The following is a 14,390-nucleotide window of genomic DNA, read 5'->3' on the forward strand; positions in this document are numbered from 1 at the left end:
GTATTGCCGGTATTACAATTTAAAATAATGGTTTTCTGTTGTAATATACTTTAAAATATAATGTATTTCTGTGATGCAAAGCTACGGTCTTCAGTGTCACTGTCACAAACAGAGCCGAGAACCAAGAGTGAGAGGTGAATGTGACGTTTATTAAAAGACTTCAAACAGATTATACGTGCAAGTGGAGATTGGTCTTGAAATGGGGAATGATCTGAGTCCTTAGCCGATGGTGAATCCGGGGAGCAATGGAGATAGTCGTAGGAGTTCGCTGGAGCTTCGCTGGGGAAACCTGAGGAGCAATAAGCAGAGGGTTTAGTGATGAGGGGAGCCAGGTTACTGTTCAGTGTGTGAACCGTAGACCGGACGATGAATGCCAGAGAGCGTGGGTGCTTTATGGGAGTGCTGATGAGGGTGAGCAGGTGCAGGTGATTAGAACTCAGGTAATTGCGATCTCGTGATTGCTGGTGACGACAGTGACAGTGACTCTCTGACACTACCCCCCCCCTCCAGGGGCGGCTCCTGACGCCTTTACACGGCCACGGGGGCGACCTCGACCTCTGGGTGCGGGACAATCAGGATGGTTACGGTGAAACTCCTGGAGCAATAGGGGGTCAAGGACGTCGTCCTGGGCCACCCAGGATCTCTCTTCCGGCCCATAGCCTTTCCAGTCGACCAAGTATTCCAGTCAGCCTCCCCGCCACCGTGAATCCAGAATTTCGTGGACCTGGTAGATGGACGGTTGGTCCAGGATGTCTGGAGGAGGAGGCTCGTCCGGTTCTTGTGGATCTGGGGCGAGAGAAGAACAAGGTTTCAATAGGGACACGTGGAATGTGGGGTGAATTCGGTACCTGGGAGGGAGTTGGAGCTGGTATGAGACCTCGTTAATCTGCCTCAAGATCTTGAACGGACCTATGTAGCGGGGAATCAGCTTCTTACAGGGCAGGCGGAGTCGCAGATCTTGGGTGGAGAGCCACACTCGATCTCCAGGATGGTAAATGGGAGTGGGCTTACGGCGGGCGTCTGCGAAGGCCTTATGTCTCCGCACTGCCCGTTGCAGGTGGACGTGTGCTGAGTCCCACACTCTCTCGCTCACCCGGAACCAGTGGTCTACAGCTGGAACCTCAGATGGCTCTCCCGACCAAGGAAAGAGCGGTGGTTGGTAGCCGAGTATGCACTGAAAGGGGGTTAGGCCGGTGGTGTCTTGCCGGAGGGAATTTTGAGCATACTCGGCCCACGGGAGGAAACGGCTCCAGCTATATTGGTCTTCGTGACAGTATGCCCGGAGGTACCGTCCGAGTTCCTGGATCTTCCGCTCAGTCTGGCCGTTCGTCTGGGGATGATAGCCCGAAGCTAAACTCACAATGACTCCCAGAAGGCGGAAGAAGGCTTTCCAGACGTGTCATTGTTCAGTGCTTCGAAGGCTTCGGGGGCGTTGGAATCAAAGGACAGGGACTTGGGCTTTCATCGGAGTAAGGAGGTGAGTGGTGCTGTGAGCATGCTGAAATTCCTTATGAAGCGGCGGTAGAAATTGGCAAATCCTAGAAATATCTGGAGTTCCTTGATCGTTTGGGGGACAGGCCAGGTGGAAACGGCAGTGACTTTCCCCTGGTCCATTTGTATTCCCTCCTTGCCAATGATATGACCGAGGAACTGTACCGTGGGGCGATGGAATTCACATTTCTCCAATTTAAGGTATAGTTGGTGGTGTCTGAGCCTCTCCAGGACCTGTGCAACGTGGTGGCGATGGTCGGCCAGGTTCCGGGAGTATATCAGGATGTCACAATGTACACCACGACGAAACGATGGAGGAACTCCCGGAACACCTCGTTCATGAATCCCTGGAATACGGAAGGGGTGTTGGCAAGGCCATAGGGCATGACCAGGTACTCATAATGGCCGGATGGGGTAATGAAGGCAGTTTTCCACTCGTCCCCCTTCCTGATCTGAACGAGGTTATATGCGCTGCGCAGGTCCAGCTTCGTGAAGATGCGGGCCCCACGGAGTTCCTCGAGGGCGGCCGGGACCAGGGGAAGTGGATAGGGGAGCTTGACGGTTTGGGAGTTGAGGGCTCGGTAGTCGATACAGGGCCGCAAGCCCCCGTCCTTCTTACCCACGAAGAAGAAGCTTGAAGCCGCTGGAGAACTGGATGGCCGGATATATCCCTGTTTGAGAGCCTCCTTGATGTATTCCTCCATAGCCTTGCGCTCCGGGATGGACAGTGGGTATACTCTACCCATGGGGAGTTTATACCCAGGCAGCAGATCTATGGCACAGTCCCATGGCCGATGTGGTGGTAACTGCGTGGCTGCCTGCTTACTAAAAACATCCTGGAACGCCCTGTAATCAGATGGGACTTCAGGAACTTCATCAGAGTCTGGACTTTCTATCCGCGTGGAGGCAACTTGGAGTTCGGAGAACTTGAAGGAGGGTCGTGGAATTCCCTTGAGACACTGTTGATGGCACCCTTCACCCCAGCGAATTATCTCACTTGATTCCCATCTGATTACTGGTGAGTGGAGGATGAGCCAGGGGCGTCCAGGATGATATCCAGTACCAGGAATTTTATTTCCTCCTCATGCAGAACTCCAATCCTGAGTGACATCGATGGAACCTCATACTGGACTCGCCCACGTCCTAGCGGCTTTCTGTTGATCGTTTCGACTCGGAGCTCCTGGGTACGTCGTTGGAGGGACAGGTGGACGTTGGGTTTTGGTCGCCATACCAGACCACAAAATGTCAGTATTTGACATCAATGTGACGTTGGCTTCAGACGTTGGCTTGACGTTGGATTTTGGTTGATTAATGCCCCAACCTAAACCTAACTAAATATCAACGTCTAATGATGTTAGAGTTTGACGTTGAGTGGACGCTACCATTATGACGTCTAGTAGAAGTTGGGTTTTGGTTGCCATACCTGACGACTAAATGTCAGTATTTGACATCAATATGACGTTGGCTTGACGTTGGATTTTGGTTAGTTAATGCCCCAACCTAAAACTAACAAAAGATCAACGCCTAATGATGTTAGAGTGTGATGTTGTGTGGACATTACCAATATGACGTCTACGAGACGTTGGGTTTTGGTCGCCATACCTGATGACTAAATATCAGTATTTGACGTCAATGTGACGTTGGCTCGACGTTGGATTTTGGTTAGTTAATGCCCCAACCTAAAACTAACTAAAGATCAACATCTAATGATGTTAGAGTTTGACGTTGAGTGGACGTTACCAGTATGACGTCTAGTAGACATTGGGTTTTGGTTGCCATACCAGACCACAAAATGTCAGTATTTGACGTCAATGTGACGTTGTCTTAAGACGTTGGCTTGACGTTGGATTTTGGTTGGTTAATGCCCCAACCTAAATCTAACTAAAGATCAACGTCTAATGATGTTAGAGTTTGACGTTGAGTGGACGCTACCATTATGACGTCTAGTAGACATTGGATTTTGGTTGCCATACCAGACCACAAAATGTCAGTATTTGACGTCAATGTGACGTTGTCTTAAGACGTTGGCTTGACGTTGGATAATGCCTCAACCTAAATCTAACTAAATATCAACATCTAATGATGTTAGAGTTTGACGTTGAGTGGACGCTACCATTATGACGTCTATTAGACGTTGGATTTTTGTTGCCATACCAGATCACAAAATATCAGTGTTTGACGTCAATGTGATGTTGGCTTAAGACGTTGGCTTGACGTTGGATTTTGGTTAGTTAATGCCACAACCTAAAACTAACTAAAGATCAACGTCTAATGATGTTAGAGTTTGACGTTGAGTGGACGTAACCAGTATGACGTCTAGTAGACATTGGGTTTTGGTTGCCATACCAGACCACAAAATGTCAGTATTTGACGTCAATGTGACGTTGTCTTAAGACGTTGGCTTGACGTTGGATTTTGGTTGGTTAATGCCTCAACCTAAATCTAACTAAAGATCAACGTCTAATGATGTTAGAGTTTGACGTTGAGTGGACGTAACCAGTATGACGTCTATTAGACGTTGGATTTTGGTCGCCATACCAGACCACAAAATATCAGTGTTTGACGTCAATGTGACGTTGTCTTAAGACGTTGGCTTGACGTTGGATTTTGGTTGGTTAATGCCTCAACCTAAATCTAACTAAAGATCAACATCTAATGATGTTAGAGTTTGACGTTGAGTGGACGCTACCATTATGACGTCTAGTAGAAGTTGGGTTTTGGTCGCCATACCTGACGACTAAATGTCAGTATTTGACATCAATATGACGTTGGCTTAAGACGTTGGCTTGACGTTGGATTTTGGTTAGTTAATGCCACAACCTAAAACTAACAAAAGATCAACGTCTAATGATGTTAGAATTTGACGTTGTGTGGACGTTACCATTATGACGCCTAGTAGAAGTTGGGTTTTGGTCGCCATACCTGATGACTAAATATCAGTATTTGACGTCAATGTGACGTTGGCTCGACGTTGGATTTTGGTTAGTTAATGCCTCAACCTAAATCTAACTAAATATCAACGTATAATGATGTTAGAATTTGACGTTGTGTGGACGTTACCATTATGACGTCTAGGAGACGTTGGGTTTTGGTTGCCATACCTGACGACTAAATATAAGTATGACGTCGGTATTGGACGTCACAGTAATGTTGTCATTAGACGTTGGCTTGACATTGAATTTTGGTTACCTGATGTCGCGACCTAAATCTAACCAAATATTAACGTCTTATGACGTTGTGTGCCTGCTGGGAAGCAATAATTTATTAAATTATTTAAATGTAATTATTAAATTCAAATAATTTATTCAAATTAATGTTTACAGTAAATTAATAATTTACTCAAACTGACTAAATATATATTGCCAATAACTCACCTTAGACAATAATTTACACTACACAAATATTTTTAAGAATTTTTAATTCACCAAAATGGGATTTTTCGTGTTCCAAATGTTGTATATTACTAATGACCAGACTGACTTACTACAGTTGTCATTTTGCCAATATCTTCCTCATTGTACATACATAATTATTTTTAAGAAATTAATTCACAATTTTTTCGTGTTCCTAAAGTTGTAGTACATTCCTAGTGACTAGACTCACTTACTATAGGTGAAATTTTGCTAATACCTCCCTTAATGTACATAAAGTACATAAATATTTTATACTACCTTTGGAAAATGAACAATTCCTTTTGAGGTCTTACAGATTTTTTAGTTTTTGTTTTAAAAATGAAAAAAGTGAATTGTACATACAGTAAGGGAGATACTGGCAAAATTTCACAACGTACTACAACCTGTGGAACATGAAAAACCCTTTTGGTGAATTACTGTAGTTTTTTAACCAACAATTACCAACATCAATAATAAGAATCACACAGTTGTTTTGTATCTAGCAATGTACTACAACCATTGGAACATGAAAAAAAAAACCTTTCCAGGGATCTTTTATATGTAAATAATTGTGTACTGTACATACAGTATATATATTGGCAAAATCTCATCTGTAGTAAATCACTATGAGCAATACAAGCTTTAGAATTTGACTGTGTTATTTTAAATGTTAAAAGTCATTTTAATTTGAATACATTGGACGTTTTAACCCAGTCGGTGGAATCGTCAGAAGGCCCCTTGGGTGCAATAGCGCATCAATGCTTTCTCAGGTTTACATTTGCTGCACAAATACACCTAGGCGGTTTTGAACTCCTTTTTTATGTCGATATAAAGTGGTTGCTTACTGTTAAAACTAATCGAGGTATTGATATCTTTGTAGGACTGTCAAGTCAAGTCAAGTCACCTTTATTTATATAGCGCTTTTACAATACAGATTGTGTCAAAGCACTTAACAGTATCAAATTGGAGGATAGAGTGTCAGTAATGTATAATGATAAGATTAAACACTCAATTTTCAGTTAAAGGTATTTCATTATTGAATTCAGAGATGTCATTGTCTAGCTCAGTTTAGTTTAAATAGTATCTGTGCAATCAAATCGGCGATAATCGCTAGAAATTAAGTGTCCCCAACTGAGCAAGCCAGAGGCGACAGCGGCAAGGAACCAAAACTCCCTCTGAGACAGAATGGAGAAAAAAACCTTGAGAGAAACCAGACCCAGTCGGGGGGCCAGTTCTCCTCTGACCAGACGAAACCCGCAGTTCAAAAGTTTATATTTCTATTTTAATTTTGTTGCAAGTTCTAACAATAGCAGTATTATGTAGTTAGGTATTTTATTATATTTTTAGTTATTTTGTTATATTTTTAAGTTTTATTGTATTTAATCGAGGTTTTCGCTAGGGATATGTCTCTGGGGGTCATTTGGGAGTCATCTGGGTGTCCTGGTCTCCGCCGACGACCAGGGCCACAGACACCATCTCCCGGCGCTGATCCACCATCCGATCGGACACGGACTGAGAAACAGAATAGGAAAGAAACAGACAAATATTAGCGTAGATGCCATTCTACCTACGATGTAACGAGTACATCGTGTGTTATGGGGAGTGTTCCCGGTTCCGGTTGATCTAATTAATGCTGCCTAACAATCCTTTAACGGATTTGAATAATAGAAGCGTATTAGTGTGTTATGTGTACGCCAGGCTAAAGAGATGGGTCTTTAATCTAGATTTAAACTGACAGAGTGTGTCTGCCTCCCGAACAGTGTTAGGTAGATTGTTCCAGAGTTTGGGTGCTAAATAGGAAAAGGATCTGCCGCCCGCAGTCGATTTTTGATATTCTAGGTATTATCAAATGGCCAGAGTTTTGAGAACACAGTGGACATGGAGGACTATAATGTGATAAGAGCTCGCTCAAGTACTGAGGAGCTAAACCATTCAGAGCTTTATAAGTAATTAACAAGATTTTAAAATCCATCCGATGTTTGATAGGGAGCCAATGCAGTGTTGACAGAACCGGGCTAATATGATCATATTTCCTGGTTCTAGTAAGGACTCTAGCTGCTGCATTTTGGACCAACTGTAGTTTGTTGATCAAGCGTGTAGAACAACCACCCAATAAAGCATTACAATAGTCTAACCTTGAGGTCATAAACGCATGAACTAACATTTCTGCATTTGACGTTGAGAGCATAGGTCGCAATTTAGATATGTTTTTGAGATGAAAAAACGCAGTTTTACAGATGCTAGAAACATGGCTTTCAAATGACAGATTGCTATCGAACAGCACACCTAGGTTTCTGACTGATGAAGAAGAATTGACAGAGCAGCCATCAAGTGTTAGATAATGTTCTAGGTTATTACATGTGGGGTTTTTAGGTCCGATAATTAACACCTCTGTTTTTTCTGAATTTAGCAGTAAAAAATTTCTTATCATCCAGTTTTTTATATCAACTATGCATTCCGTTAGTTTCTCAATTTGGTGTGTTTCACCGGGCCGCGAAGAAATATAGAGCCGAGTATCATCAGCATAACAGTGAAAGTTAACACCATGTCTCCTGATAATATCTCCCAGGGGTATCATGTAAAGCGTGAAAAGTAGCGGCCCTAGTACTCAGCCTTGAGGTACTCCATACTGCACTTGTGATCGATATGATACCTCTTCATTCACTGCTACGAACTGATGGCGGTCAGATAAGTATGATTTGAACCATGCTAAGGCGCTTCCACTAATGCCAACAAAGTTTTATAGTCTATTCAAAAGAATGTTGTGGTCGATAGTGTCGAACGCAGCGCTAAGATCCAGTAGAACTAATAAAGAGATACAACCACGATCAGATGATAGAAGCAGGTCATTTGTAACTCTAATGAGAGCAGTCTCAATACTATGATACGATCTAAATCCTGACTGGAATTCCTCACAGATATAATTTTTCTCTAGGAAGGAATATAATTGTGAGGATACTACTTTTTCTAGTATCTTTGACAGAAAAGGGAGATTTGAGATCGGTCTGTAATTAACTAGGTCTTTGGGGTCAAGTTGTGGTTTTTAATGAGAGGCTTAATAACAGCCAATTTGAAGGTTTTGGGGACATATCCTAATGACAATGATGAATTAATAATAGCCAAAAGAGGATCTATGACTTCTGGAAGCAGCTCTTTTAGTAGTTTAGATGGAATTGGGTCTAACATACATGTTGTTGGTTTAGATGATTTAACAAGTTTATACAATTCTTCCTCTCCTACAGTAGAGAATGAATGGAATTGTTCCTCAGGGGATCTATAGTGCGCTATCTGATGCGATACTGTAGCTGACTCATAAAGTCATTACTGCTGTGCTGTTGGGAAATGCCAACACCTGTTGATGCTTTATTTTTCGTTAATTTAGTCACTGTATTGAATAAATACCGAGGGTTATGTTTGTTTTCTTCTAGAAAAGACAAAAAGTAATCAGATCTAGCAGTTTTTAATGCTTTTCTGTAGGATAGGGTACTTTCCCTTATCCTTAATCTTCCTTAAGCGTAAAGGAGCAACCGCATCTAAAGTGCTAGAAAAGAGAGAGTCCATAGTTCCTATTACATCATCAAGTTGTTCTGAGCTATTGGATATACTGAGGAATTGAGATAAGTCAGGAAGATTATTTATAAAGCAGTCTTTTGTGGTAGAGGTAATGGTTCTACCATATTTGTAACAAGAAGTTGGCTTTACAGCTTTAGCTATATGGAATATACAGGAGACTAGATAATGATCTGAGATATCATCGCTCTGCTGCAAAATTTCAATGCCACTGACATCAATTCCATGTGACAGTATTAAATCTAGAGTATGATTTCGACAATGAGTAGGTCCTGACACATGTTGTTTAACACCAATAGAGTTTAGAATGTCTATCAATGCTGATCCCAATGAATCTTTTTCATTATCAACATGGATATTAAAATCACCAACGATTAGGACTTTATCTGCAGTCAGCACTAACTCCGATAGAAGATCAGAAAATACTTTAATAAAGTCTGTATGGTGCCCTGGTGGCCTGTATACAGTAGCCAGTACAAACATCACAGGGGGTTTATCATAAATACTTGTTTCTTTGGATAACGTTATATGAAGCACCATTACTTCGAACGAATTATACTTGAAACCCGACCTGTGAGAGATACTGAAAATATTGCTACAAATTGTAGCAACACCTCCCCCTTTACCTTTTGGACGCGGTTCATGTTTGTAACAGTAATCTTGGGGTGTCGACTCGTTTAAAGTAATGTAATCATCTTCTTTTAGCCAGGTTTCTGTCAGACAAAGCACATCTAGTTTATGGTCAGTGAACATATCATTTACAAAAAGTGGTTTTGAAGAAAGGGATCTAATATTCAATAAGCCAAGCTTTATCATGTGTTTATCTGTATTATATCGGTTTTGTATTTGTTGAACATCAATTCAATTGTTACTATTACTTTGGTTTGGATGTTTTCTGTATTTTCTAGTTCGGGGAACAGACACAATCCCATGGACTATGGTGGCTGGTGTCTCTATTTTCACGTTCCGTACAATAGAATCGCCAATAACTAGAGCACTTTCATCAGGTTTCTCAGTGGGTGCTTCACTGAGTGGGGAGAACCTGTTTGATGTTCTGATCGGAACGGAAGAGTGGTGTTTTGACCCGTGACTATGCCGCCTCACTGTCACCCAGTTGCCCTGCTGCACGGGCTCGACCGAAACCGAACAATGTACAGGACTCCCTGAACTAGTCGCATCCAAAGTAGTATCTACAGCCCTCACATTCTTACTGTCCTCAACTAAAGTTTGGATGCGTGTCTCTAGTTCTAAAACCTTCTCTGTCAGCCTAACTATTTCCCTGCATTTATCACATGTGAATCCCTCGCTGCTGACAGAGACAGATAAACTATACATGTGGCAAACAGTGCAAACAACAATAGCAGGAGAAGAAGCCATTACTCACCGTGATTGATGAATGATACCAACTTAACTTACCACTTACCACTGTTGTTTGAAGAGCTCGTGAAAAACGGAGCGAGAAAAAATAAATAAATAAATAAATAAATAAATAAATAATAGGCGCGAAATGCAATGGAACCGCGAGTGACAAGCTAACGGGATAACAAGCTGCACTCGCGGTTTTAAAAGCGGACGATCAAATTAGTTAGATTAGTTTGAAGGATAGCACCAGAAATATGGTGGGAATTAAGTTATATATTATCACTTTAGACAAAAAGGGATTGAAAGTAAGGTAGAGATTCAATAAAAAGCGAAGGTACACGGAGCTACAATCACAAACCTCTCAGTAGCGCAACAGACTGAAGCAATCGATCTCAGAGCAATCGACAAAGGAAATGGTTCCAAAAAATCCACAGTGAAACTGTTGTGCATCTGAGAAACACAAAGCGGTGTTTCGTTACTGAATGAATTCGTGTTTTTAAAAAAATCTAGTCAGTGGCTTTAGTTTCATATTTAGAGTATCATTTCATTTTTTATTACTTTCATAATTTAATATTAAATTTGTAAAAATCCAGTAATGCCCATTTAAAATCAATTAATCTCATAGGTTTTATGCAATTCTAAGTGCAGTGTATACAGTCTGAGTAGTAATATCCAATACTCCACGTCATTTTGATGATTTATGACCTGATTTATGACCAGATTTATGAGCACCCTGTCAGCGTTGATTGACAGGTTATCATATGTCAAATGTATACATGGGTAGATTTATGACCTGATTTATGGGTATATGACCCCTCTGTCACCCTGCCTGTCACGTCACAGGGGTCCTGTCACCCCTGACTGACAGTAGGATGTGTGTAAATCAAAAGATCTAAACAGATGACATTTGATTTGACATTTGTTGGATTTATGAGTGGATTTATGATGTTTTTATCACTCACCTGGTGCCATGGGGTTTTTATGGTGTTCCTTCCAGGCCTGTAGCTAACGCTCAGCCTGGAGGTGTTGGGCCTCTTCCTGATTGTGGAAAAATGGCTGAGCAAAGGATGTGTATTGACACCTTAACAGGATCAATGTTTGTTTGATCTGTATGGTATATGTTAATGCCTAGTCAGGGGGGTCATCCTGACTGTGGGAAAAATAGCCGAGCAAAGGGTGATGTAGTGGCTCCTTAAGAGGACCAACGTTTGTTTGATTTGTATGGCATATGTTATTGTCTAGACACCAATTTGTTCCTACCGGCTTGTCTACATCCGCTTCTGAATAAGGAAGGTTGTCAGGACGTCTACCTTTCCAGGTTGGGGATAAAAGAAAGGTGTCATGTCTGGGGGTTGTTCTTTGTTTTTGGGGGGACGGAAGACATCCAAACACGTGTCTAATGTCAAACCCCTAAACGGTTTAGTTCTGCTTGATCTATAGGCTAAATGTTGATAGCTAAGACGTCACTGTTTTGATTGTATGAAAACTGAAACATAGAATTAAAGAATTCACCAATTGATGAAAATTTCTATATGCATCTGAAAAAAGGTGCTGTGTCCAGGCATGTTTTTCTTTCTCATCTCAATGTGTGTATGCTAACACCTCTGTAGGATCAGAACAACCTAATCTGTAGCTTGAATAGATAAACTTATAAGGAGGAGTCTTAAGTTAAAAAATTATTCAAACCACCAACTATCCACCGGTCCACCTCATCTGTCCATTTACTTCTGACAGTGAAGGTGATTGTGGGGTCTAACTGACAGTGGACGACAGTATCCTCTTTGTGCTTGTGTTAATGGCTTTACAGCATTCACTCATATAGATGTGCACAGAATCATGCTTTAGTTCAGTTCAGTTCATTTTATTTATAAAGCACAATAAAACAACAATGGTTGACTATTGTGCTAAACAATATTGTTTAAATGAAAAGTACATAACATATGACAAGCCAAACAAATAAACATTTTTAAATAAGCCCTGCTTTAGACAAATAATCAACACTTTGGCTGATTATTTGGGCTCTCTCTCTCTCTCTCTCTCTCACACACACACACACACACTCACACACACAAATCTGAGTATACTAAATTTTAAGTATGAGCAAAAATGTTGTTTTTACTTTTCGTTGTTATTTAATAAATGTTTTCATTTTAATCTAGCCGGAGATAGTATGTGTACTGTAAAGGAACAAATATACATTTCACTTAAAACTTCTCAGTAAAACAATTGCACCTACGGTTTTAAACATGTTTAAAAGGTTTTAAACACATTGTGTGTCACTAAAGCAAGTCATGCTGTCTATTGTCTTTAAATTAAACTTTAGTTTTATTCTTGAATTTTTTAAAACAGCCCGATGATAATGCACCCAAGTGCTTTTCTCACAAGAATAGAAAACTCTTTGGATGTGTTTGTGACAAACACACAATTTTTTACTTCAGAAAAGGTTTTTTTTTTTTTTTTTGTAAATGTATGACTGAACCTTTCTCATTTGACAGACTTATGTTTTCAAATTATTTATTATTTCAAATTATGTTTAACAGCCACAGGGAATACATGTTGTTTTCTAATGTTTATGAAAACTTTATTGGTGTAAATTTCTCACCTAGAACACAAAACTTGGTTTACTAAACACTAAATGGTTTACTAAAAGATTAAAGCACCAGCATGTGTGATTTTCAAAATGAAAGGGGTATAAAATATAAGGATGTTTCAACTATTATCATAATTTCTTTTTGACCCTAATAAACTGGTGATGAATTTACTATGACAACTGATACAATGTAGGCTACAGTTCTCATACTATGTGTGTAAATAGCTGTGCTGAAACATTTATGAGTATTTTGCATGCCAACAGATTTTGTCAGGGATGCGTCTCATCTAAGAAGTGTTTTGTAAATAACATTTTTTTTTTTTTACATTAATAGATTTTATCAATATTATCATTTTATCAAGATTTCGGATGGCCGCTCACATTTTGTTTGTTGGACTGTTTATGTTTTTAGGTGAAGACAGCTCTTTGTGAGCTGTCATCATAACAGGAATAAATGAAAATCTTTTTGAGAAATCTCTTTTAGAGCACCTCTGTGTCTGTCCATGATGTGCGAACACACGAAGCATCAACACGAAAATTTAGTCTTGCTGTTTTACCCTTAAAACTATTACAACTGAAACAAATCAAACTATTGCACTGGAAGCTGCACATGAATTTAAGTTTGAGCATGTTAAAAATTTCCACATTCTTGTATTGATAAATTTAATCCATAACCTTTCATACATTCAAGAGACCAAATCTCTAAGAAAGAGTGTATAGCAAGACAAGAAAATGTTTATAATATATATAGAATTCGGAAAATCTGTTTCATAAACAATTGTGAAAGGATGACTGGATTTAGTCATCTTGCTCAGATAGCAGATGACACAATTCACATTTCGTCTGTTTGGCTGTATTTGTTTTAAGACTCCTCTGCAAGTTCATGCTAATCCTTGCATGGGAAAGAGAGCATGACGAGCACATACTTATTCATTTAAGAAACAGATTGAACATTTGACCAAACTTTTTATTATTTTGACAAACCTCCATTTCAAATTATTTCCCTCGAGGTGTTTGTCCACAGAATCTTTTTCAACACAACGACATTAAACATTAAAGAATGTCATCAGTCACTGTCGCCATTTTCTTTGACTCAAATAAAGCAACATCTCAGGTGTACGTAAGCATCTACAATGTGTGCATGTAATAAACATCTTTGTTTCTCCACTTCTGTCATATTTATTTGATGTAATGCAAACATATTTTGAGAACTATGATGTTCCACGCTTTTGTAAAGGTTATAGAAAGAATTCAAACATAATCTTTACATAGGAATTATCTTGAATAATCATTGAATTACAAAATGCAAAAATGTATACATCATTTAAGAAAAAATTGCTATAATGCATACAGAATACAGAAATCCTCCTCTTGATCTATTGTGACTGACATTTTACTAAGTCAGACGATCAGGATTATGGACGACGCGGCTCACATTGTGTTTGTTGGACTGTTTATGTCACTACTACGACTGTACTGTAGGTGAGGCCTTCTCTCTGAGAGCCATCAGCATTCAGTGTGTATAGAAATAAATGAAAATTAAGAAAATCGTCGTTATTTCTTTTTAGGGCGATTATTCATCTATTTGATGTGAGACCCCATTAAGTATCGACACAAAAATTAAGGCGTGCTGTTTTACACTCACAACTGAATTGTCATATCTTACCATTGTGCTCAAAGCTGCACATTCAGTAAAGTTTGAGGTCGTACACGGTCTTGAAAAGGCTACAGACACAAAATATCAAGGAACTGTTTAGCGCTCTCTATGTAACTCAAGAGTCCAAGTCACTAAGTAAATATCATATGAATACAGAAAACCCACTCATGATCATCTGGGTATATTTTTGTAAATGTTGTTTTAAATTACTTTTTTCTTACGTCACTACATCTAGAGCTCTTGTTCAGATGTGCACATTTTATTTGTCGTACACGTTTCAACATTTCCGCTTGAGATTAAAGCCTAGGTAATGTGACCGCAATTAAGA

Source organism: Onychostoma macrolepis, chromosome 14 (genome assembly GCF_012432095.1).
Source record: "Onychostoma macrolepis isolate SWU-2019 chromosome 14, ASM1243209v1, whole genome shotgun sequence".
In the NCBI taxonomy this organism is placed as follows: domain Eukaryota; kingdom Metazoa; phylum Chordata; class Actinopteri; order Cypriniformes; family Cyprinidae; genus Onychostoma; species Onychostoma macrolepis.